The following is a 26,942-nucleotide window of genomic DNA, read 5'->3' on the forward strand; positions in this document are numbered from 1 at the left end:
TTGTATATTGATTGTGTATCCTGCAACCTTACTGAATTTGTTTATTCTAATAGTTTTTTGGTAGGGTCTTTAGTTTTTTTCTAAATATAAGATCATATTACCTACAGACAAGGATACTTTGACTTTTTCCTTTCCAAATTGGATGCCCTTTCTTTCTCTTGTCTGATTGCTCTAGCTAGACATTGTTTGACTGTTATGCTGAATAACAGTAGTGACAGTGGGCATCCTTGTCTTGTTCCAGGTCTTTGAGGAAAGGCTTTCAGTTTTTCCCCATTCAGTATGATACTAGCTGGGGGTGTGTCATATATGGCTTTTATTGTGTTGAGGTATGTTCCTTCCATACCCAGTTTATTTGGGGTTTCTATCGTAAAGGGATGTTGAATTTTATCAGAATCTTTTTCAGTATCAGTTGAAATGATTATTTGGTTTTTGTCCTTCATTCTGTTGATATGATATATCACATTGGTTAATTTGCATATGTTGAACTATCATTGCATCCTTGGGATAAATCCCACTTGGTCATGATGAATGATCTTTTTAATATGTTGTTTAATTTGATTTGCTAGTATTTTGTTGAGGATTTTTGCATCAGTGTTCGTCAGGATATTGGCTTCCTTTTCTTTGATGTGTCTGTCTGGTTTTGGTATCAGGGTGATACTAGCCTTGTAGAATGAGTTTGGAAGTATTCCCTCCTCTATTTGTCCGAATAGTTCGAGTAGGATTGGTATTAGTTCTTCTTTAAATGTTTGATAGAATTCAGCAGTGAAGCCATTGGGTCCTGGACTTTTTTTTGCTGGAATACTTTGTATTACAGCTTCAATCTCATTTCTTGTTATTGGTCTATTTAGATTTTGGATTTCTTTGTGGTTTAATTTTGGTAGATTATATGTGTCTAGGAAATTATCCATTTCGTCTAGCTTTTCCAATTTATTGGCATGTAGTTTCTCGTAGTAGCCTCTAATGGTGGTTTGAATTTCTGCAGTATTGGTTGTAATGTCTCCTTTTTCATCTCTGATTTTATTTATTTGTGTCTTCTTTCTTTCTTCGTCTGGCTTATCTTTTGCTTATCTTTTCAAAAAAAACAGCATTTTGTTTCATTGATCTTTTGTATTTTTTATTTCAATTTCATTTATTTCTGTTCTGATCTTTATTATTTCTTTTCTTCTAATTTTGGGCTTGGTTTCCCTTTGCTTTGCAGGTGTTTAAAGCTACATCATTATGTTGTTTATTTGAAGTCTTCTGCTTTTGTAATGTAAGTGCTTATTGCTATAAACTTTCCTCTTAGTACTGCTTTTGTCTTATCCTACAGGTTTTGGTATGTTGTGTTTTTATTTTTATTTGTTTCGAGACATTTAAAATTTCCTTTTAAATTTCTTCATTGATCCCTTGGCCTTTCAGGAGAATACTATTTAATTTCCATATGTTTGTATAGTATCCATAGTTCTTCCTGTTATTGATTTCTAGTTTTATTCCGTTGTGGTCAGAGAAGATATTTGATGTGAATTCAATTTTTTTGAATTTTAAGAGTTGTTTTGTGGCCCAGCATATAGTCTATCCTTGAAAATGATCTGTGTGCTGAGGAGAAGAATGTGTATTCTGCAGCTGTTGGATGAAATGTTTTGCAGATATCTGTTAGGTCCGTTTTGGTCTATAGTTCAGATTAAGTCCAATGTTTCTTTGTTAATTTTCTGTCTGGATGATCTAATGCTGAAAGTGGGGTGTTGAAATCTCCAGCTATTAACTTGGGTTTTATCTTTGTCTTTAGCTCTAATAATATTTGCTTTATATATTTGGGTTTTACAGTGTTGGGTGCATATATATTTACAATTGTTATATCATCTTGCTGAGTTGACCCCTTTATCATTATAAAATGACCTTTATCTCTGTAGTTTTTCTCTTGAAATCTATTTTGTCCAATATAAGCTACTCCTGCTCTTTTTTGATTTCTATTTGCATGCAGTATCTTCTTCCATCCCTTTATTTTCAGTCTTTGTATGTTATTACAGGTGAAGTGTGTTTCTTGTAGGTAACAGTTCATTGGATGTTGCTTTTTTATCCGTTTAGCCATTCTTTGTCTTTTGATTGGAGAGTTTAATTCATTTACATTCAATGTTATTGATATGTAAGGACTTAATACTGCCATTTTGTTATTTGTTTCTGGTTGTTTTGTGGTCTTCTCTTCCTTTATTCCTTTTTTTTTTTTTTTTTTGAGACAAGAGTCTCACACCGTTGCCGGGGCTGGAGTGCAGTGGTGCAATCTCAGCTCACTGCAACCTCCACCTCCTAGGTTCAAGCAATTCTCCTGCCTCAGCCTCCCTAGTAGCTGGGATTACAGGTGCCCGCCACCACACCCAGCTAATTTTTTTGTATTTTTAGTAGAGATGGGGTTTCACCATGTTGGCCAGGCTGGTCTCGAACTTCTGACCTCGTGATTTGCCTGCCTTGGCCTCCCCAAGTGCTGGGATTACAGGCGTGAGCCACCACACCTGGCAGCTTCTTGTCTTTTTGTGAAGATGATTTTCTCTGGTGGTATGTTTTAATTCATTGCTTTTTATTTTTTATGTATCTTGTGTAGGGTTTTTTGACTTGATGCTACCATGAGGCTTGCAAATAACATAATCCATTATTTTAAACTGATGACAACCTAATTGCCAAAACAAACAAGCAAAGAGAAAACTAATAAAACCTCTACACTTTAACTTCCTCCCCCCACTTCTTAACTTTTCGTTATTTCTATCTTATTGCATTGTGTCTTGAAAAGATGTAGTTATTTTTTGATAGGTTCATCTCTTGGCCTTTCTACTCAAGATATGAACAGTTTGTACACCACAATTACAATGCTACAATATTCTGCGTTTTTTTGTGTGCTTACTATTACCAGTGAGCTTTTTACCTTAAGATGATTTCTTGTTGCTCATTAACATCATTTTCTTTCAGATTGAAGAACTTCCTTCAGCATTTCTTATAGGATATGTCTGGTGTTGATGAAATCCCTTAGCTTTTGTTTGTCTGGCAATGTCTTTATTTCTCCTTCACTTGAAGGATATTTTCACTTGATATACTATTCTAGGATAAAAGTTTTTTCCTTCAGCACTTAAAATATGTCATATCACTTTCTCCTGGCCTGTAAGGTTTCCAGTGAGACATCTGCTGCCAGATGTATTAGAGCTCCTTTGTATGTTACTTGTTTCTTTTCTCTTGCTTCTTTTAGGATCCTTTCTTTATCTTTGACATTCAGGAATTTGGTAATTAAATGTCTCGAGGTAGTCTTATTTTGGTTAAATCTGTAACCTCTCTGTGCTTTTGAATTGTGATATTGTTGTCTAGGTTTGGAAAATTCTCTGTTATTATCCCTTTGAATCAGCCTTCTACCCCATCTCTCTCTCTACCTCCTTGTTAGGTCAATGACTATTAGATTTGCCATTTTAGGACTGTTTTCTAGATTTCGTAGGCATGCTTCATTCTTTTTTATCCTTTTATTCTTTTGTCTCTTCTGACTGTATTTTGAAATAGCCTGCTTCAAGCTTACGAATTGCTTCTGCTTGATCAATTCTGCTATTGAGAGACTCTGATGCATTCTTCAGTATGTCCATTGAATTTTTCAGGTTCAGAATTTCTGCTTGATTTTTAAGTTATTTCAATCTCTTGTTAAATTTATCCGATAGAATTCTGAATTCCTTTTCAGTGTTATCTTGAATTTTGTTGAGCTTTGTCAAAACAGCTGTTTAGAATTCTCTGCCTGAAAGGTCACATACCTCCGTCACTCTGGGATTGATCATTTGTGCCTTATTTAGTTCATTTGGGGAGGTCATGTTTTCTTGGATGGTCTTGATGCTTGTGGATGTTTGTTGATGTCTGGGCATTGAAGAGTTAGGTATTTATTGTGGTCTTTTCTGTCTAGGCTTGTTTATCCTCATCCTTCTTGGGAAGACTGTCCAAGTATGCAAAGGAATTGAGTATCCTGATCTAAGTCTTTGCTCATTGCAGCTGCATCTGCATTGGGGGGATCCAGACCCCGTAACACTGACTCTTGCAGACCGGTAGAGGTACTGCTTTGGTGGTCTTAGGTGAGATCTGAGAGAATTCCCTGGATTACCAGGCAGAGACTCTTGTTCCCTTACTTTCCTGCAAACAAATGGAGTCTCTCTCTCTGTGCAGAGCTTCCTGCGGCTGAGGGAGGGGTGAAACAAGTACCCATGTGACCACCACCACTGGGACTGCACTGGATTAGACCTGAAACCAGCATAGCACTGAGTCTTACCCGGGACCTGTGGCGACCACTGCCTGGCTACCACTGATGTTCTCTCAAGGCCCAAGAGCTCTTCAGTCAGCAGGTAGTGAATCCGGCCTGGCTTGTATCCTCCCTTCAGGACAGCGAGCTCCCCACTGGCCCAAGGTGGGTCCAGAAATGCCTGAGAACCAGGGCCTGGAGTCAGGAAGCTTAGGAATCCACTTAATGCACTGTTCTGCTGTGGCTGAGTTGGCATCCAAGCTGCAAGACAAAGTTCTTACCATTCTTCCCTCTCCTTTCTTCAAGTGGGAGTCTTTCCTCATGACCACCACTGCCCAAGGCCTGTGGTGAGTATTGCCTCGCCACTGCTGATGTTCACTTAAGGCCCGAGGGCTCTTCAGTGAGTTTGTAGTAAATATTGCCAGGCCTGGGTCTCTCCCTTCAAGGCAGTGGGCTCCTCTTTGGCCCAGGGTGGGTCCAGAAATGCCGTCCAGAAGCCAAGGCCTGGAATCTGGGATCCTAGGAGCCTGCTTGGTGCTCCATGCCACTGTGGCTTAGCTGGCAACCAAGCTGTAAGACAAAGTCCCCTTTATTCTTCCCTTTCCTTTCCTCAAGCAGAAGGTGGTATGGTTTGGATATTTGTCACACCCAAATCTCATGTTGAGATGTTGTATTCCCCAGTGTTGGAGGTGGGGCCTGGCGGGAGGTTCGTGGGTCACAGGAATGGATTCCTCTTAGCTTCGTGCTGTTCTTGAGATAGTGAGTGAGTTCTCATGAGATATGATTATTTAAAAGTGTGTGGCACCTCCTTGTGCCCCTTGCTCCTTCTCGCACCATATGGCCTGCAAGCACCTGCTTCACCTTCTGTCGTGAGTAAAAGCTCCCTGAGGCTTCCCCAGAAGCCAAGCACATGCTGGTGCCATAATTGTACAGCCAGCAGAACAGTGAACCAATTAAACCTCTTTTCTTTTTTGAGACAGTCTCACTGTCACCCAGGCTGGAGTGCAGTGGCATGATCTTGGTTCACTGCAACCTCCACCTCCCAGGTTCAAGCGATTCTTGTGCCTCAGCCTCCAGAGTAGCTGCGATTACAGGTATGTACCACCATGCCTGGCTAATTTTTGTGTTTTTAGTAGAGACAGAGTTTCACCATGTTGGCCAGACAGGTCTCAAACTCCTGGCCTCAAGTGATCTACCTGCCTTGGCCTCCCAAATTGCTGGGATTACAGGTGTGAGCCACGGCACCCAGCCTAAACCTCTTTTCTTTGTAAATTACCCAGCCTTAGGTATTTATGTATAGTAACAGAAGAACGACCTAATACAGAAGGAGTCTCTCCCCATAGCCACCACAGCTGTGAACATGGTGGGTCATGCTTGAAACCTGCATGGCACTGGGTCTTACCCGAGGCCTGCAGCAAGTTCTACTTGGCTACTAGCAAGTACTGGCAAGTATTACCTGCTGGTGTTTATTCAAGACCCAAGGGCTCTTTAGTCAACAGGTAATGGATCCTGCCAGAACTGTGTCCTTCCCTTCAAGGCAGTGGGTTCCCTTCTGGCCCAGGGTGCGTCTGGAATTGTCATCGGGGACCTAGGTCCTGGAATGGGGGCCTCAGGACTCTGCCTGGTGCTCCATTCTCTTGTGGATGAACTGGTATCCAAGTTGCAAGGCAAAGTCGTCTTTACCCTCCCCTCTTCTCTTCTCACACGGAAGGAAGGAGTCTCTCCTAGAGCTGCGAGCTGTGCCACCTGGGATTGGGGGAGTGGTGACGCAAGCACTCCCTTGGCTGCCCCAGCTGGTATCTCAGCTCACTGCGACCTCCACCTCCTAGGCTCAAGCAATCCTTCTACTTCAGCCTCCCTAGTAGCTGGGACTACAGGCACACACCACCATGCCTGGCTAATTTTTTTGTATTTTTGGTAGAGACAGGTTTTGCCATGTTTCCCAAGCTTGTCTCGAACTCCTGAGCTCAAGTGATCCACCCGGCTCTGGATCACAGGCATGAGCCACCATGCCTAGCCTGGTGTCTTACTAGGTCACGTGCACCCAAAGTCCACTGGCTCCAAGCCCAGCACAGCACCGGGACTTGCCTAGGAATTGCAGTCCTTGTGGCCAAGACTGCCTTTCAAGTTTATTTAGGACCCCAGAGTGCTTTAGCATGCACTGGTGGGACTAGCCAGAACTCAGGTTCTCACTCCTGGGATGGATGATTTTCCTCTGGTTAGGGCTGGTATAAAAGTTCCTTCCTTGGGCTCCAGCTGATTTCTGCCCTGTGTCGCTTCCTACCATGATTGGCAGGACAGAGTTTCAATGCCAAGTTCCACAATCACTGCGTTCTCCCTTACCCAAGCACACAGATTCTCTCTCTGTCATACAGCTGCTGTCCAGGGGGTTGAGGAGGGTAGTGTAGGCAATTCAAAACTGTCTTTCCTAACCTCTTCAGTGCCCCTTTTCTCAATATGATATTAAAACCAGATACTTTGGTTCTTATGAAGGTGATTTCTTGTGTGGATAATTGTTCAATTTGGTGTTCCTGCAGGGGAGATGATTATTGGTTCTGTTTGGTCATCTTGCTCTGCCTCCTCCTACTTCATTGATTACTTTCCTGACCTTTATTTCACCTTTGTTTTCAAAAGATGTTTTAGTATGGCAAAAAGTTCTACGTTGACAGTATTTTACTTTCAGTACTTTTAAGATGTTTTGCTGTTTGTGAGTTTCCATTGATTTTGTGAGAAATCTGTCATCATTATATGTTCCTTTGTCCGTAATGCCTTTTCCCCCAGCTTCTTTTAAGATTTTTTTCTGTTTTTCCTTAGTTTTAATCAGTTCGATTATGAATTGTCTTTTGGTAGCTTTCTTCATGTTTCTTTTTTGGGGGGATTCCTTTGAGGTTCTTGGTTCTATGGGTTTATAGTTTTCGATGCTTTTGGAAAAAATTCTGCAATTATTTTACTTTTTCTGTCACTCCACCTCTTAATTTGGGAATTCCAATTAAAAGTTAATTAGGTTGCTGAAACTGCTGCAGAGCTCAGTTATATGCTTTTTTTTGGGGGGGGGGAGGTCTGTTTATTTGTTTCGTTTTAGATAGTTGCTATTGCTTTGTCTTCACATTCTTTTAATAGTTTTTTCTTCTTGATTGTCTCATCTCTTAATTCTATCCAGTGTAGTTCTTATCCCAGTCATTATAGTTTGCATCTTATAGAAGTTTGATTTGGGTCTTTTGTGTCCACACACACATGCACTCCATGCCTCATGCCTCTTCTTCACATGTTCAGCCTTTCTTTCTTCTTCTTCTTCTTCTTCTTTTTTTTTTTTTTGAGGCAGAGTCTAGCTCTGTTGCCCAGGCTGGAGTTGAGTGGTGTGATCTCAGCTCACTGCAACCTCCCAGGCTCAAGCCATCGTCCCACCTCAGCCTCCTGAGTAACTGGGACTGCAGGTGCGCACCACCACACCTGGTTAATTTTTATGTTTGTTATAGAGACAGGGTCTCGGCCCTGTTGCTCAGGCTGGTCTCGAAATCCTGAGTGCAAGCAGTTCACCTGCTTTGGCCTTCCAGAGTGCTGGGATTACAGGCATGAGCCACTGTGCCTGTCCCCATGGTCAGTCTTTCTTATAGCTTCTTGAACATACAGAAGTCAATGATAATGGATTTTGTGCCTTGCCTGCTAATTCAAGTGTAATTTGAGAGTTTGTTTCAATTGATTGACTTTCCTCCTTTTTATAGATTATGTTTTCCTTTTTTCATGACTTTTTTTTTTGAGACAGAGTCTCGCTCTGTCACCCAGGCTGGAGTTCAGTGACACGATATGGCTGACTGCAACCTCTGCCTTCCGGGCTCAAGTGATTCTCCTGCTTCAGCCTCCCAAGTAGTTGGGATTACAGATGCCTGCCACCACGCTCAACTAATTTTTGTATTTTTAGTAGAGACAGGGTTTCACCATGTTGGCCAGGTTGGTCTTGAACTGACCTCAGGTGATCCGCCCACCTTGGCCTCCCCCAAAGTGGTGGGATTACAGGTGTGAGCCACCACGCTCAGCCAGCATTTTTCAATTGAATGCTAGATATGGTGAATTTTATCGGTTCCTGATATTTTTGTATTTTTATAAATATTTTTGACCTTTTTTTCTTGGATGCAGTTAAGTTGCTTGGAAATAGCCCGACTTTTTCATATCTTGCTTTTAAGCTTTACTAGGTGAGACTACAGGACTTTCTAGAATTAATTTTTCCATTAGTGAGGCAAAAATTCTTCTGAATACCACATCTGATGATCCATTAATAATAAAGTTTTCAAGTTAGTTTCCTCTAATTGTTTTGGGTGGGGTTTTCCCTACCTTCTGTAGTTTCCTCACACATGTGCACCAATCAGTACTCAATTAAATATTCAATGATGACCTTTTGCATGTTTAAGGAGTTTTCTCTCTGTGCATCTCTCTCCTCTTGTATGCTGCCTTATGAAATTCAGCCACCTTAGTCTCTGTGAACTCCCAGATCCATTTCCTGGAGTTAGGGAGGCCACTGGGCTGCCCCTGGATTTATCTTCCCTTTGCCATGGCCTGGACACTTTCCCTGGACAGTAAGCTGAGTTCATTGTAAGGCTCTCACCTAGTTTGTTTTCCATCTCTTGATTTCCAGTTTCTTCAGCAATGTGTTATATATTTAGTTTGGATTTAAAGTTGTTTTAGTCGATTGGGCAAATTTCAGTGTCTGTTCCTTCATATTTTGGTTAGAAAACAACTCAATATAGTATTTTAGTAGAAAAAAAATCCATGAAAAGAAAATTACTTTTAAACCCCTTGTTTCTTTTTATTGAAACTTATATTTTTCCTAGGCTTATTGAAGAGAACAGTTATATTTAAGTTTATTTATAACATCTGTCCTCATGTAATTTTTAGAGCTACTAACAAAATACAGGAGAAAATGAAGACTATTGATGTTACTAGTACTCTTCTGTTCCAATGAAAGCTTGATACTGCTAAGTGAATGATACAAAACAAGTTAATCCATTACGCCTCCTGATTCTCTGAAGTCTGAATCAACTTATAGAGGAAATCTCCTGTGATGTGCTGTGCTCTTCATATATAAATTTGATTATATTTTGCTGACTGCTAAATTACAGATTTTTTCAAGTCGAATTAAAATGGTTATATTCTGCAGCAAGTTATTTAAATTGTTCATGTTTCAAATAACATCTCGTTCCATTTCATAGAATGGTGAAAACATCTGTTTACGTAATTATAGTTTGCTGTTGTCAAACTGGTACAGAATTTGCCTTAGTCTTTGAGTTTATTCTTCCTGCTAAAATGCAAACAAGGCTAATATATTCCACAGTTGTATTTGTTAAAAATCTGGATATAGCAATTTTCATTGTTACTGATATCAAAGACATTAAGTGGGATTAGTCAACCATATCCATTATTTGTGAGCTTGAAAGACAAGAAAGTAGTTGGACTCTGCAGCTAATTCAGAGTATCATTTTAGCTATCAGTTTCTGCTTCTCCTTATATCAAGACTTTTAAAAAGCAAAAGTTCGAATATATAGAGACATTTATTATTTTAGTTAATTTTTCCATTTCAAGCTGAAAGGTGCTATTAATTGAACAGGCAGGCATCCAAAGACAAACATCTAACTTGTTTGTCTCTGTCTTGCTTTCTTGGGATTTGTAGTTCATGATAGCAGACTCTCATCCGTTTTATTTCCCTGAGGATACCCAGTAACTAGAAAGTTCTTGGCACATAGTAAGCATTAACCACAGTTTTGATGACAGTGAGTCAATGAATGAGTGAATGAACAATTAAGCTTCTGAGTCTTTTCCCTTCTTCCATATCTCATCCATCTTTCCAGGCCTAGTTCAAAGTTATACTGCATTTATGAAGTGTTTTTTGAATGAAATTTTCTCCAACCATTTCAGTTCATTATGATTTTTTTTTTTTTAGACAGAGTCTTGCTCTGTTGCCCAGACTGGAGTGAAGTGGTATGATCTTGGGTCACTGCAGCTTCCACCTCCTGGGTTCAAGTGATTCTCCTGCCTCAGCCTCCCAAGTAGCTGGGATTACAGGCGCCTGCCACCATGCCTGGCTAATTTTTTGTATTTTTAGTAGAGATGGGGTTTCATCATGTTGGCCAGGCTGGTCTCAAACTCCTGACTTCAGGTGATCCTCTGCCTCGGCTTCCCAAACTGTTGGGATTACAGGCGTGAGCCGCCACGCTGGGGCCATTATGATCTTTTCATTGAACTCTTGGCATTTTCTTGCCAGTTTAAGAGAGAATTTTCTAACAAATATAACTGCACACAGTTGGAGTAGACAGCAAGAAGGAAACATTCTATTACTTAAGGAGTGGCAGGATGGCCTTGTCAGTAAAAGGGAGGGGAGTGACAGGTATAACGTTCTTACTTTGTGCCAGGTACTTATGTATTTCACGCCCTTTAATTTCAAAGGCCCCGACCCTACAAGGTATAGATCAACTTTCCCTATTTTGTAGTGTGGAAACTGAGGTTTAGAGAGGCCTATAAAATTTGTCTACAGTTCCATAGCCATAAGCTTCTGATTGATAAAGCAAACCCAGGTTGTTCTTTGTAGAAGAGCTGTTACACTGCCTTTAGTGTGTAACTACTTCATGAACTCAGAGTCCACTATGATTGTGTAAAGTATGACAGTTTGGCATTTCCACCAAGAAATGAAGGCTTGAATGGAGCAGAATGACAGCACTTGATGGTTAGGAAAAGAAGAAAGTTTTGGATAATGGGATAATTAGAAACACCGAAAGGGAAAGAGAGGTACCAAACTTCATCATTCTGTTCCTATTTTGGCCTCATGATATGTCAAGATTTTTGACAACAAAGTTGGTGGATCCTATTTTGATTTTTTTAGAGAAACATTTATTATTGGGGTTTATTGCTCTGGTTTTTGTTTCATATGATACAAGAGAAACAAAAAAATTAAGTTTTACAGTAAAAATAAGTCCTTTCCCCCCCAACTATCTTAAAGTCTTAAGATAAAAATCTTGACTGGTTAAAACCAGTCAACTAACTTCTTGTTTTTAGTGAAGATCGTGTTTGTTAATAATGCATTTGTTGAACTTGTCTTTTTTCATGGTTTCATATGGAACAGACATACCGTAGTAAACTGGCATATTATGCTTTTATCTGGCTGCTCTCTGGATGATCTGGTAAACCATCATGTTATATAGAGGTTAAAGAGGTAAAGTGGGTTCATATTTTTGGTTGTTTTATTGGCAGATTTTCCCTCTGCTTTTCTGTACACTTAAAATGTTTGCATAATTAAAAATTTTAAGAATTGCATAACCCTATTTGTATTTAATACATGCCTTTAAAATGAAAAAATATATTAAACTTTCGTTGTACCACCAGATGGCGCTCTCTATTAATCCAAATTAAGATGCCCACACCATTTTCTGAATTATTTTGTGTTATGTGTATTGTTAGATTTTTGGCATGAATGTATGGTCAAATAATAATGGGATCTAGAATTCACGAATAAAAGAGGAAGTAGAATAAATGAGTTGCTAATGTATAGCCCCAGGATATATCAAATAAGCCAGTGTTTAATTTAGTTTCTGGAATTTAATCATTAGTCATTAGAATGATGTTAGAATAAAATTTAAGATTAGGAATATAGCTGTTTTGTATTTTGCCGCATATATTTGTCTTTCCTTATTCTGGGTTTTTCTTTGATTTTTATCAATAGTTTTTGTGTATCAGCTGTTTTTGACATTAATGGTTTCTCTTGTTATATGTTAGTTTTATACTATTAGAGTAACTTTATTCCAATTATGATGTACTGGAATTTGGATTCATGAGATTTTGTCATATTTTGATCACATAAGCATGGAACATTTGAGCTTGATTTGTTTAACAAAATAAATAAACGTCATCTCTGAATATATTCACTTGTGTCCATTCTTTCTCTTTTCATGAATGTGATTTATTATTTCAGTAATAAAGGATGTTAATCTTAAATTGGTAATCCTAAATAAAACTTTTGTATTATCGTCATTAACTTTTTTTTTTTTAGCTAAAAGGAATGATAGGCAAAATTGATGTATGTTGAAAGTCAGCCTGAAAGCTATTGAGAGCATGATCTGTTAATTAACATAACAGTAAAGGCCTTTTACTGTTGCCTTTGCGAAAAGAAAACTAAACACTTATTTTCAAAAGCAAACTATTTTGGCATTTAAAAACGCTTGAAAATAGACACCTGAAACCTAATATTGTTAATGTAACACATTTTAAACATTTATTTATTTATTTATATTTATTTTTGAGACAGTGTCTTACTCTGTCGCCCAAGCTGGAGTGCAGTAGTGGGATCTTAGCTCACTACAACCTCCACCTCCTGTGTTCAAGTGATTCTCCTGCCTCAGCCTCCCGAGTAGCTGGGACTACAGGCGCATGCCACCACACTCAGCTAATTTTCATATTTTTAGTAGAGATGGGGTTTCACCATGTCTACATGTTGGCCAGGCTTTAAAATTTATTTTTTATTGCATGTATTTAAGCTGTACAACGTGACATTTTGATACGCATATATAGTGAAATGATTTCTACAGTCAAACAAATCAACATATCCACCACTTTCCATAGTCACCATTTTTGGCATGGTAGGAGTACCTAAAACCTACTCTTTCAGCAAGTCTTCAGTATATTGCAGTGTTACTAACTATAGTCCTTATGCTGAACATTACATCTCTAGACTTAGCAATCTTACATGCTGTAAATTTGTACCCTTTGACCTCCCTCTTCCTGTTTCCTCTCCTTTCCTGCCCCTGGTAACCATCATTCTACTCTGTTTGTGTTTACTTTTCTCCCTAGATTTCACATATACGTGAGATTATACAATGTTTTTCTTTCCATATCTGGCTTATTTTACTAACCATAATGTCCCCCAGATTCATCCCTGTTGTCTCAAGTGATGGGTTCTCCCTTTTTCCCCCAAGGCCGAATTATATTCCATTGTATATATACACCATAATTTCTTTCTTCATTCATCCGTTGATGGACAAACACTTAGGTTATTTCCATCTTAACTATTGTGAAAAAATGCTGCAATGAACACGGGAGTCCAGATATCTCTATGAAGTGCTGATTTCATTTCCTTTAGGGAAATCAGAGGAATTGCTTGGTCTATGGTAGTTTTATTTTTAAATTTTTGAAGAAACTGCATACTTTTTTCCATAATAGCTGTACCAATTTACATTCCTACCAATAGTATATAAGGGTTTCTTTTTCTCTACACCTTTCTAACACTTGTTATCCCTTGTCTTCTTAATAATAGCCTTCTTAACAGGTGTGAAGTGATATTACACAGTGGTTTCAATTTGCATTTATCTGATGACTAATGATGTTGAGTACTTTCTGATATATGTATTGGCCATTTTTATGCCTTCTTTGGAAAGATGTCTATTCAGGTCCTTTGCCCATTTTTAAATAAGTGTTTTTTTGGTTTTGTTTTTTGCTAGTAAGTTTTAAAAAAAATTTAGATGTTAATTTCTTAACAGAGAGATGGTTTGCAAATATTTTGTTCCAATCTGTAGGCTGCCTTTTCATTTTGTTGATTGTTTCCTTTGCATTGCAGAAGCTTTTTAGTTTGATGTAGTCCCACTTGTTTATTTTTGCTTTTGTGGCTTGAGCTTTTGCTGTGATATCTAGAAAATCAGTCAAGACCAGTATGAAGGAGCTTTTCCCTATATTTTCTTCTAAGGGGTGTGTGTGTGTGTGTGTGTGTGTGTGTGTGTGTGTGTGTGTGTGTGTGTGTGTGTGTGTGTGTGTGTGTGTGTGTGTGTGTGTGTGTGTGTGTGTGTGTGTGTGTGTGTGTGTGTGTGTGTGTGTGTGTGTGTGTGTGTGTGTGTGTGTGTGTGTGTGTGTGTGTGTGTGTGTTATAAGGGTCCCGTTTCATTCTTTTGCATTAGATATTTAGTTTTCCCAACCCCATTTGTCGAAGAGACTGTACTTCTGCCATTGTGTCTTCTTGGCAGGCTTGTCAGGAATTACTTCACCATATATGCTTGGATTTATTTCTGGCTTTCTATGCTGTTTCATTAGTTTGTGTCTATTTTTATGCCCATACCATAAACAATATGCCCATATTGTTTTGATTACTATAGCTTTATAATACTTTTTTTTTTCTTTTGAGACAGGCTCTCACTCTGTTGCCCATGCTAGAATACAGTAGCACGATCATGGCTCATTGTAGCCTTGACTTCCTTGCTCAAGTGATCCTCCCACCTGAGCCTGCGACTACAGGTGTGTGCCACCGTGTCTGGTTAATTTTTAAATTTTTTGTAGAGACAGGTCTGTGTTGCCCAGGCTGGTCTCAAGCTCCTGGGCACAAGTAATCCTCCTGGCTCAGTTTCCCAAAGTGTTGGGATTATAGATGTGAGCCACTGCACCCATCCTATAATATGATTTGAAATCAAGAAGTGTGATGCCTGCAACCTTTTTTTCTTCCTTAAGATTGTTTTGGCTACTTGGGGCCTTTTGTGGTTTCATACAAATTTTACAGTTTTTTTCTATTTCTGTTAAAAATGTCGTTGGAATTGCATTTGTTTGTGTATTGTTTTAGGTAGCATGGACATTTTAACAATATAATTCTTCCAATTCATGAACACAAGGTATCTTTCCATTTGTGTCTTCAATTTTTTTTAATCAGTGTTTTATAGTTTTCGGTGTGCAGATCTTTCATACCCTGGTTAAATTTATTCCTAACTTCAGTCATTCATTACTTAATGATGGGGATAAATTCTGAGAGATGAGTCATGAGGTGATTTCATCATTGTGGGAGACTCATAGAGTGTACTTACACAAACTAGCTGTCTCTGTGTCTAGGCTGTCATGGTATAGCCTATTGCTCCTAGGTGACAGACCTGTACAGCATGTTACTGTACTGAATACTGTAGGCAATTGTAGCACATAGTGTTTATATATCAAAACAATTAAACCTGGGAAAGGTACAGTACAAATTGCTATAAAAGATAAAAAACAGGCTGGGTGCGGTGGCTCATGCCTGTAATCCCAGCACTTTGGAAGGCTGAGGTGGGCGGATCATGAGGTCAAGAGATAGAGACCATCCTGGCCAACATGGTGAAACCCCATCTCTACTAAAAATACAAAAATTAGCTGGGCATGGTGGCATGCACCTGTAGTCCCAGCTGCTCGGGAGGCTGAGGCAGGAGAATCGCTTGAACCCGGGAGGCGGAGGTTGCAGTGAGCCGAGATTGCGTCACTGCACACTCCAGCCTGGTGACAGAGCGAGACTCCATCTCCAAAAAAAAAAAAAGGATAAACGGTATACACATATAGGGCACTTACCATGAATGGAGCTTGCAGAATTGGCAGTTGCTCTGGGTAAGTCAGTGAGTGAATAGTGAATGAACGTGAAAGTGTAAGACATTACTGTAGGCTTTGTAAACACTGTACACTTAGGCTAGAATAAATTTGTATTAAAAATTTCTTGATTAATAAATTAACCTTAGCTTACGGTAACTTTTTATTATTTAAAAACTTCAAAAAGTTTTTAAACTTCTAGACTCTTTTGTAATAAGTTTAAGACACACATTGTACAGCTATACAAAACATTTTCTTTATATCCTTATTCTATAAGCTTTTGTCTATTATTATTATTGCTTTTTTACTTTTTAAGCTTTTTTTGTTCAAAGCTAAGACACAAACACCCATATTAGCCTAGGACTCCACAGGTTCAGGATTTTCAGTATCCCTCTTTCACCTTCACATCTTATCCCATGGAAGGTCTTCAAGGGCAGTAACACACATGGAGCTGTCATTTCCTATAATAATAATGCCGTCTTCTGGAATACCTCCTGAAGGGCCTACCTGAGGCTATTTTACAGTTAACTTTTTTTAATAAGTAGAAGGAGTACATTCTAAAATAACAGTAAAAAGTATAGTAAATACATAAACCAGTACCATAGTCATTTATTATCAAGTACATAATTGTGTGTGCTATACTTTTATTCAGCTGGCAGTGCAATAGGTTTATTTACACCAGCATTACCACAGACATGTTAGTAATTTGTTGTGCTACCATGTCACAATAATTACAATGTCTCTGGGCAATAGGAATTTTTTATTTCCATAATAATCTCATGGAACTGTCACTGTAAATGTGGTCTGTCATTGATTGAAAGGTCATTATGCAGAGCCTGAGTGTATTTTATTCCTTTTGTTGTGTTTTCTCTTTCAGATCGATCACTATTGGTATAAATAAATGCAGCTGATTTTTGTATGTTGATTTTGTGTTTTACTTTACTGAATTAATTTATTAGCTCTTTTTTTTTGAGACGGAGTTTCACTGTTGTCACCCAGGCTGGAGTGCATTGGCACGATCTCTGCTCACTGCAAGTACCTCCGCCTCCCAGGTTCAAGTGATTCTCCTGCCTTAGCCTCCTGAGTATCTGGGATTACAGGTGCCTGCCACCACGCCTGGCTAATTTTTGTGTTGAGATGGGGTTTCACCATGTTGGCCAGGCTGGTCTCGAACTCCTGACCTCAGGTGATCCACCTGCCTCGTCCTTCCAAAATGCTGGGACCTGCACCTGGCCTAATATATATATATTTTTAATGGAGTCATTAGTATTTTCTACATAAAGGATTATGTCATCTGCAAATGAGGATAATTTTACCTTTTCCTTTCTGATTTGGATGCTGTTTATGTGTTTTGTCTGATTGCTCTTGTTAATATTTCCAATTCTGTGTTCAATAGAAGTGGTGAGAGTAGATATCCTTTCCTTGTACCAGATCTTGGAAGAAAAGCTTTCAGCTTCTCCCCCACGGATTATTATGTTTGCTTTGAGTTTTTCATAAATGGCCTTTATTATGTTGAGGAAGTTTCCTTCTATACTTATTCTGTTGAAAGTTTTTATTATGAAAAGATGTCGAACTTTTGTCAAATGCTTTTTTGTTCATTTATTGAGATGATCATGTGGCTTGTATCATTCATTCATTAATGAGGGGTAATCACCTTGATTGATTTGTGTATGTTAAGCCAACCTTATATCCCAGAGGAAAATCCCACTTGGTCAAAGTGTATTATCTTTTTAATGTGTTGTTGAATTTGGTTTGCTGGTATTTTACTGAAGATTTTTGCATGTGTGCTCATCAGACACATTGGCTTACAGCTTTCTTTCCTTGTGGCATCTTTGTCCAGCTTTGGTACTACCCTGAGGGTGATACTGGCTTCATACTATGAGTTTGGAAATACTCCCTCTACTTCTATTTTTTGGAAAATTTTAAGAAGGATTGGTGTTAATTCTTTGATGAGTGTTTGGTAGAATTTAGCTGTGAAGCCATCTGGTCCTGGATTTTTCTTTGTTGAGAGGTTATTGATTATTTCTTTCATCTCTATTTGTAATTTGACTGTTCAGGAAATTCTGTTTCTTCTTGATTCAGTCTTGATAGGTTTTATGTTCCTAGGAATTTATCTGTTTCCTTTAGGTTATTCAATTTATTGGCACCTAGTTGTTTATAAGTAGTTCCTTATTTTTTTTAATTTCTTTTCTTTTCTTTTTTTTGTTCTTTTTTTCTTTTGAAACCGAATCTCACTCTGTCACCTAGGCTGGAGTGCAGTGGTGCAATCATGGTTCACTGCAACCTCCGCCTTCCGGGTTCAAGTGATTCTTTCCTCAGCCTCCTGAGTAGCTGAGATTACAGGCATGTGCCACCACACCTGGCTAATTTTTTGTATTTTTAGTAGAGATGGGGTTTCACCATGTTGGTCAGGCTGGTCTTGAACTCCTGACCTCAAATGATCCATCCACCGCGGCCTCCCAAGGTGCTGGAATTACAGGTGTGAGCCACTGCACCCATCCTATGATTTTTTTATATTTCAGAGACATCGTTTGTAATGCTTCCTCTTTCATTTCTGATTTTGAGTCTTCTCTCTCTCTTTCTTAGACTACCTAGGAGTTTGTCAGTTTTATTTTCTCAACAACCAACTGTTAGTTTTGTTGATTTTTTTTCCTGTGGTTTTTCTATGCTTTATTTGATTTATCTGTGTTTTTTTTACTTCCTTTCTTCTGCTAACTTTGGGTTAAGTCTGTTCTTATTCTAGCTCCTTGAGGTGTATAGTTAGGTTGTTTATTTTGAGATATTTTTTAATGCAGGCATTTATCACTACAAAATTTCCTCTTATTACTGTTTTTGCTGTATCACGTAAGTTTTGGTTTGTTCTCTTTTTGTTTTTGTTTATCCTGAGATATTTAAAAAATTCTCTTTTGACTTACTGTTTGACCTAGTGGTTGTTCAATAGTGCGTTATTTAGTATTTGTGAATTTTCCATGTTCTTCTTGTTATCTAGTTCAATTCCATTGTTGTTGGACAAGGTATTTGATGATATTATTTTGAACTTCTTAAATTTGTTAAGACTTGTTTTGTGACCTAATGTGATCTGTCCTGGAGAATATTTTATGTACACTTGAAAAGAATGTATATTCTTCTGTTGAGTAGAAAGTTCTGTATAGGCTTGTCAAGTTTATTTGGTGTGTAGTGTTGTTCAAGCCCCGTTTCTTTATTAATTTTTTTGTCTGGATGTCCTATCTATTGTTGAAAATGGGGTACTGAAGTCTCCTACTATTACTGTATTGCTATCAGTTTCTTCTTTCAGTTCTGTCAGTATTTGCTTTATATACTTGGGTGCTCTGATGTTGGTGTGTATTTGTTTACAATTGTTATATCTTCTTGTTGAATTGATCCTTTTGTCATTGTGTAATGACCTTTTTTTGTCTCTAGAGACAGTTTTTGCCTTACAGTGTACTTCGATGTAAATATGGCCACTCTCTTGGGTACCATTTGCATGGACTATTCTTTTCTATTCCTTCACTTTCCCCGTATGTGTGTCCTTGAATCTAAAGTTAGTTTCTTGTAGACAATGTATAGTTGGATCTTTTTTTTTTTTAAATTCATTTAGCTGCTGTATCTTTTTATTGGAGAGTTTAGTCCATTTACATTTAAAGTAATTATTGACAAGGAAAGATTTACTGTTGCTGTTTTGTTAACTGTTTTCTGTTTGTTTTATAGTTGTTTTGTCCTCCTTTTTCTCTCCTATTGTCTTGTTGCTTTTTGTAATGCTGTGATTCTTTGTATAACTTCTATAGGTGTTTTTTTTGTAGTTACCAGAAGGCTTATATAAAATATCTTGTAATTATCTGTGTTAAGCTGATAACAGCTTAACTTCTTTTCCATGCAGGAGCACTCATTTTTACCTTACTTACCCTCAAATTATATGTTATTGAGTCACAATTTAGATCTATTGTATTATGTATTTAAGATAATTTAGTTAGAGTTGTTTTTAGTACTTTTATCTTTTAGGTTTTGTACTGGGATTATAATTAACTTCACACCACTGTTATAGTAATAAAATATTCTTTTTATTTTGCCTGTATATTTAACTTTACTAACAAGTTTTGTACTTTTTTTGGTATAAAAAACAAAAAAACATATATGTTGTTGTTTTGCATCTTTTCATTTCAACTTGAATAACTAACTACCTTTAGCATGCTTGCAAGGCAGGTATAGTGGTGATAAAGTACCTTGGCTTTTCTTGGTTTGAGAACACCTTTAAATCCCCTTCAGCTTTAAAGGACAAGATTGCTGGGTATAGTATTCTTGGCTGACAATTTTTTTTTTCTTTCTGCACTTTGCATATATAATTCTATTCCCTTCAGCCTGCAAGGTTTCTGTTGAAAAATCTAATAAGAAATAGAGAGTCCCCTGTACTTAGCAAGTTGCTTCTTTCTTGCTGCTTTCAAAATCCTCTCTGTCTTTAATTTTTGACAATTTGATGATAATGTATTGTCTCTGTGTGGGTATCTTTTTTTTTTTTTCCTTTTTTTTTTTTTTTTTTGGAGACATGGTCTTAAAGTGTTGCCCAGGCTGGAGTGCAGTGGTGCGATCATGGCTCACTGTAGCCTTGACCTCCCTAGGCTCAGGACCTCCTGCCTCAGTACCCCTAGTTTCTGGGACCACAAGCACTTGCCAGCATGCCTAGCTAATTTTGTATTTTGTGTGGAGACAGAGTTTTTCCATGTTGCCCAGGCTAGTCTCAAACTCCTGGGCTCAATCCACCTGTCTTGGCCTCCCAAAGTGTTGGGATTATGGGCATGAGCCACTGCACCTAGCCTGTGTGGGTTTCTTTGGATTAATCCTATTTGGTATCATTTGGGCTTCCTGAATCTGGATTTGTATTTTCTTTCCCAGGCATGGGAAGTTTTCAGCCGTTATGTCTTTGAATGTGTTTCTAGTCCCTTTCTTTCTCTCTTCTGCAACTCTGATAATGCCTATATTGTGATGGCTTCACTTAAGTCCCTTAAGTCAGCAGTCCCCAACTTTTTTGGCACCAGGGATTGGTCTTGTGGAAGACAGTTTTTCCATGGACTTGGGGTGGTGGAGTAGGGTAGGTGGGAGAGGTGGAGGGTTTTGGGATGATTCAAGTGCATTACATTTATTGTGCACTTTATTTCTATTTTATTTTATTTTTTATTTCCATAGGTTTTGGGGGAACAAGTGGTATTTGGTTACATGAGTAAGTTCTTTAGTGGTGATTTGTAAGATTTTGGTGTGCTGTCATCACTCGAGCACTAAACCCAATTTGTAGTATTTTATCCCTCACCCGCTTTCCACCCTTTTCCCCCAGTCCCCAAAGTCCATTGTATCATTCTTAGGCCTTTGAATCCTTATAGCTTAGCTCCCACTTATGAGTGAGAACATAATGATGTTTGTTTTCCATTCCTGAATTACTTCACTTAGAAAAATGGTCTCCAGTCCCATCCAGGTTGCTGAGAATGCCATTAATTCATTCCTTTCTATGGCTCAGTTGTATTCCATCATACATATACATACCACAGTTTATCTACTTGTTGATGGGCATTTGATCCACATTTTTGCAATTGGGAATTGTGCTGCTATAAACATGCATGTATTGTGCACTTTATTTCTATTATTATTATATGCTCACCATAATGTAGAATCAGTGGGAGCCCTGAGCTTGTTTTCCTGCAGCTATATGGTCCCATCTGGGGGTGATGGGAGACAGTGACAGGCATTAGATTCTCATAAGGAGCATGTGCCCTGGATCCCTTGCATGTGCAGTTCACAACAGAGTTTGTGCTTTTATGAGAATCTGATGCCACTGCTGATCTGAGGGGTGGTGGAGCTCAGCTTTGCTCACTTGCCCACCACTCACCTCCTGCTGCGTGGCCTGGTTCCTAATAGGCCACAGACCAATATCTGTATTGGTCTGTGGCCTGGGGGTTGGAGGCCCCTGCCTTAAGCTGTCTTTACTCTTTTTCTTTCTTTGTTACTTTTGCTTTTCAGATCGAATGATTTCCAGTGACCTGTGTTGGAGTTCACTGATCTTTTCTTCTGCTTGATCTAGTCTGTTACTGGACCCGTCTTTTGACTTTTTGGTTCAGTTATTATATTTTTCATTTGTATAATTTCTGTTTGGTGCTTTCAAAATATGTTCTGTCACTTTGTTGAGTTCTCAGTTTGTTTATGCATTGCTCTGTTGAGCTCAGTGATCATCTTTATGACCATTTTAAAAAATTTCTTGTTGGGTAAATTACGTATCATCATTTCCTTAGGGTCAGTTTCTGAAAATTTACATGGTTCTTTTATCTGGAACATATTTCTCTGTTTCTTTATTGCCCTCACTCTTGGTTTGGCTTCTGTGCATTAGATAAGACTACTGCCTCTACTAGTCTTGTGAGACTGGTGTTGTGTAGGAGATGATTCTTACCAGTTAGGCCAGCCAGAGTTTCTAGGTACCTCTAAAATCTTTTCGTTTGTCCAAACTATACTCTTTGTTCTTTCTTAGTGGTCTCCAGGAATTAGGGTGTGCCAAGTTCTGCCCGATGAATTAGAAGCCAGTTTCTTGAGATGCAGATGGGAAGATTGGTGTGTTAGATGTGTGTTGCAGTTCATTCTATCTTTAGGGAGAAGCTTAGAGCCAGAGCTTATCTCCTATTCATTCCACACTAAGCTGGAGAGAGGATCTGTGGCAGATGCCTGCACACTTATTTAGGCTGCACTGTCTTTTTATTGTCCACAGTTCAGGAAAACTCATGAATACCAAGACACTCTTGCTCTTAGAGCTAGGTGATTTAGGAGCCAAATCCTCTAAGAGAACTGCAAAAGTTGGGTCACTACATGCATGGTCCAACCCTTCACTCCTTAGTTAGAAGCTGGATATTGGGGATTCCTTCTTGATTGTTTGGTGCAGTGCACAAGGAGGGGTTTGTGTGCAAGTGTGTCTAAACTTTTTCTACCTCTTTGGATATGGATGTTTTCTCAGTTGCCCCATGTATAGGAGACTGTCGGCCAGTTTCTGGCTTTCTCTCAGAGGAAATTGAACTGTGTATAGATGTTTATTCAGTGCTTCTGTGGGAGGAAGTAAAGCCATGGGCTTCCTTTTCCATCATCTTGCTGATGTCACTGCTAACACATTTTCAGATCACATTTTTAGGTGGTTTTGTTTCTGGTTATACCATTCAAATAGAACCAGGAGTATTTTTTAAAAAAATACATTTTACTAGCATGGCATCTTTAAGAATTGGTTCTCATTTTTCCTGGGTATATTCTCTTAGAAGATTAAATACTTGATGATGAGAAAATAATATATTGAATTTCAGGAAGTTTATATTATATATCTATTTTAGTGCTGTTCATTGGGAAAGGAAAAAGTTAGATGAATTATCACTTGGCGGTTTTCACAGAGCAGATTTTTGTGGAAGCAATGACTAAAATAAAATGACTATTTTATTAATATTCCATCCTCCCCACAAGCTCCACAAGCTCCCCTTCCAATTTTTTTGGTGTTTTTTTTTTTCCCCTTCTGACTTAAAAAATTTTATTGTTTACTGGCAACCAGGCATGCACACATGTGTACGTATGCATATTAAATTAAATTTTATCTGATGGGTTAATGAATCTGAGAAGCAGTGTTTGGGACCAGGAGGACATTGTAGCTAATGAGATCCTGAATTGGGGCAGAGGTCCAGCTGGGATGAGGGTAAAGTCATGAATTTGAAAAGAGAAGATAAAATAATCAAGATGTTTGCTTGATTAAATGGTTAAGGATAGTGAAAGAAAGAGAGGAGCAAGAATGACATTTTTATTTCTCCCTTTACATCACAAACTAAGTTGGGGGAGTGTGGAAAAGCAATGTTGGAGGAAGAGAGAGGGAAGGGCTGAATGGAAAAATGAATTCCATCTTGGACATGTTTAATTGGCATTATGCAAGTTGGTTATAAGAATGCAATGCTTGGGGCTGAGCGTGGTGGCTCATACCTATAATCCCAGCACTATGGGAGGCCAAGGAGGGCGAATCACAAGGTCAGGAGTTGGAGACCAGCCTGGCCAACATGATCCAACCCCATCTCTACTAAAAATACAAACAATTAGCTGGGCGTGGTGGCGGGCACCTGTAATTCCAGCTACTTGGGAGGCTGAGGCAGGAAAATCCCCTGAACCGGGAAGCAGAGGTTGCAGTGAGCTGAGATTGTACCACTTCACTCCAGCCTGGGCGACAGTGTAAGACTCCATCTCAAAAAAAAAAAAAAGTATTGCTTGGAGAAGGGATGAAGACTAGAGATATGCCACATTTTCTTATTTTAAAAAGTCCTTTCTTGTTTTTCTCGTCTTGACAAGTATCTAATAATTAATGTGTATTTTTAATGTGTGATTTCTCCTTAAAACAATTATTAAAAACATTTAAAAAACTATTTTATAACATATATAATCAGTGGAATTGCATGACTAAGGAAATGTAGATTTTTGGAGTTGAAGTTTTGATATCTTATGGACTCTTTAGCAGTAGCAGGTGAAATTAGCAAGGAAAAGTATGGGATACAGAGAAAAGTACTTGTTCTATGAAAAATGATTTGTAGTTATAGAGTGCTTTCATTATATGTATTTTGTCGTTTGGTATTCATAGCAGTTACCTGAATGTAGTAGATGGTGGTGTTTGTATTTTCGAATGAAGAAACCGATCTTCATAGTGTGGATACAGGGATACTTTTTAAAAAAATTCTTTCTATTATTATTGTCGTTGAATGGTTATACACAAGTATTTTCATTTTTTATTCATTTTTACAAATGGAAGCAAGAATGAAGGAAATTATTAATACAGTACTCTCTTCCACCCTTGAATGTCCCATCCAGATTCAAATGGTAACATTTTACCACATTTATTCTCTTTGTCCTTTATATATGTGTACAAACACACACATTTACCCCCCTGAACTTACAGCCAAAATGTTCCTATATCCCTGAATATTTCAGCGTTTGTGTCCTGTATTAGTCGGTTTTCATGCTGCTGTTAAAGACATACCCGAGACTGGGAAGAAAAAGAGGTTTAACTGGACTTAGAGTTCATATGGTCGGGAAGGCCTTAGAATCATGGTGGGAAGCAAAAGGCACTTACATGGCGGCAGCAAGAGAAAATGAGGAAGAAGCAAAAGTGGAAACCCCTCATAAACCCATCAGATCTCATGAGACTTACTAACTATAATGAGAATAGCATGGGAAAGACTAGTCCTCATGATTCAATTACCTTGCCCTGGGTCCCTCCTACAACACATGGGAATTTTGGCAGATACAATTCAAGTTGAGATTTAGATGGGGATGCAGCCAAACCATATCATTCTGCCCCTGGCCACTCCCAAATTGTATGTCCTCACATTTCAAGACTAATCATGCCTTCCCAACAGTCCCCCAGAGTCGTAACTCATTTCAACATTAACCAAAAAGTCCACACTCCAAATTCTCATCTGAGACAAGGCAAGTCCCTTCTGCCTATAAGCATGTAAAGTAAAATCAAAAGCAAGGTAGTTACTTCCCAGATACAGTGGGGGTACGGGTATTGGGTAAATATAGCCATTCCAAATGGGAGAAATTGGCCAAAACAAAGGGGTTACAGGGCCCATACAAGTCCGAAATCCAGCAGGGCAGTCAAATTTTAAGGCTCCAAAATGATCTCCATGACTGCAGGTCATGCATTGAGGTTAAGCTGATTCAAGAGGTGGGTTCCCATGGTCTTGGGCAGCTCTGCCCCTATGGTTTTGCAGGGTACAGCCTCCTTCCCGGCTGTTTTCATGGGCTGGTGTTTAGCGTCTGTGGCTTTTCTGGGCACATAGCGCAGACTGTTAGTGGATCTACCATTCTGGGATCTGGAGGATGGTGGCCCTCTTCTGACAGCTCCACTAGGTGGTGCCCCAGTAGGGACTCTGTGTGGGGGCTCTGACCCCACATTTCCCTACCACAATGCCCTAGCAGAGGTTCTCCATGAGGACCCTGCCCCTGCAGCAAACTTGTGCCTGGGCATCCAGGCGTTTCCATACATCTTCTAAAATCTAGGAGGAGGTTTCCAAACCTCAGTTCTTGACATCTGTTTCCCTGCAGGCTTAACACCACATGGAAGCTGCCAAGGTTTGGGGCTTCCACCCTCTGAAGCCATTGGCCCCTTTCAGCCACGGCTGGAGCGGAGAGGCTGGGACACAGGGCACCAAGTCCCTAGGCTGCACACAGCATGGGGACCCTGGGCCTGGCCCATGAAACCACTTTTTCCTCCTGGGCCTCCGCACCTGTGATGGGAGGGGCTGCTGTGAAGGTCTCTGACATGGCCTGGAGACATTTTCCCCATGGTCATGGGGATTAATACCTTGATGTCTTATGGACTCTTAACAGTAGTAGGTGAAATTAGCAAGAAAAGTATGGGGTTAGAGAGAAAAGGACTTGTTCTATGAAAATGATTTGTAGGCTCCTTGCTACTTATGCAAATTAGGCTCCTTGCTACTTAAGCAAATTTCTGCAGCCAGCTTGAATTTCTCCCTAGAAAATGGGTTTTTCTTTTCTATCACATAGTCAGGCTGCAAAGTTTTTTCCAAACTTTTATGCTCTGCTTCCCTTATAAAACTGAATGCCTTTAACAGAACCCAAGTCACCTCTTGAATGCTTTGCTGCTTAGAAATTTTTTCTGCCAGATAACCCTAAATTGTCTTTCTCAAGTTCAAAGTTCCACAAACCTCTAGGGCAGGGGCAAAATGCCGCCGATCTCTATGCTAAAACATAACAAGAGTCACCTTACTCCAGTTCCCAACAAGTTCCTTATCTCCATCTGAGACCACCACAGCCTGGACCTTATTGTCTATATCGCTATCAGCATTTTGGGCAAAGCCATTCAACAAATCTCTAGGAGGTTCCAAACTTTCCCACATTTTCTTGTCTTCTGAGCCTTCCAAACTGTTCCAACCTCCGTCTGTTCCCCATTTCCAAAGTTGCTTCCACATTTTTGGGTATCTTTTCAGTAACGCCCCACTCTACTGGTACCAATTTACTGTATTAGTCTGTTTTCATGCTGCTGATAAAGACATAACTGAGCCTGGGAAGAAAAAGTGGTTTAATTGGACTTACAGTTCCACATGGCTGGGGAGGCCTCAGAATCATGGAATCATGGTGGGAAGTGAAAGGCACTTCTTACATGGCAGCAGCAAAAGAAAATGAGGAAGAAGCAAAAGTGGGAACCCCTGATAAACCCGTCAGATTTCATGAGACTTATTAACTATAACGAAAACAGCATGGGAAAGACCGGCCCCCATGATTCAATTACCTTGCCCTGGGTCCCTCCCACAACACATGGGAATTCTGGGAGACACAATTCAAGTTGAGATTTGGATGAGGACCC

General features: G+C 39.1%; 1 protein-coding gene across 6 annotated transcripts in view; it reads left to right on the top strand.

The window, feature by feature from the left end:
* The window catches only part of SMAP1 (small ArfGAP 1), a 200,892-nt gene that overhangs the window by 32,028 nt on the left and 141,922 nt on the right, over positions 1–26,942 (top strand). The window lies entirely within an intron of this gene.

Source organism: Pongo abelii, chromosome 5 (assembly GCF_028885655.2).
Source record: "Pongo abelii isolate AG06213 chromosome 5, NHGRI_mPonAbe1-v2.0_pri, whole genome shotgun sequence".
Lineage (NCBI taxonomy): Eukaryota > Metazoa > Chordata > Mammalia > Primates > Hominidae > Pongo > Pongo abelii.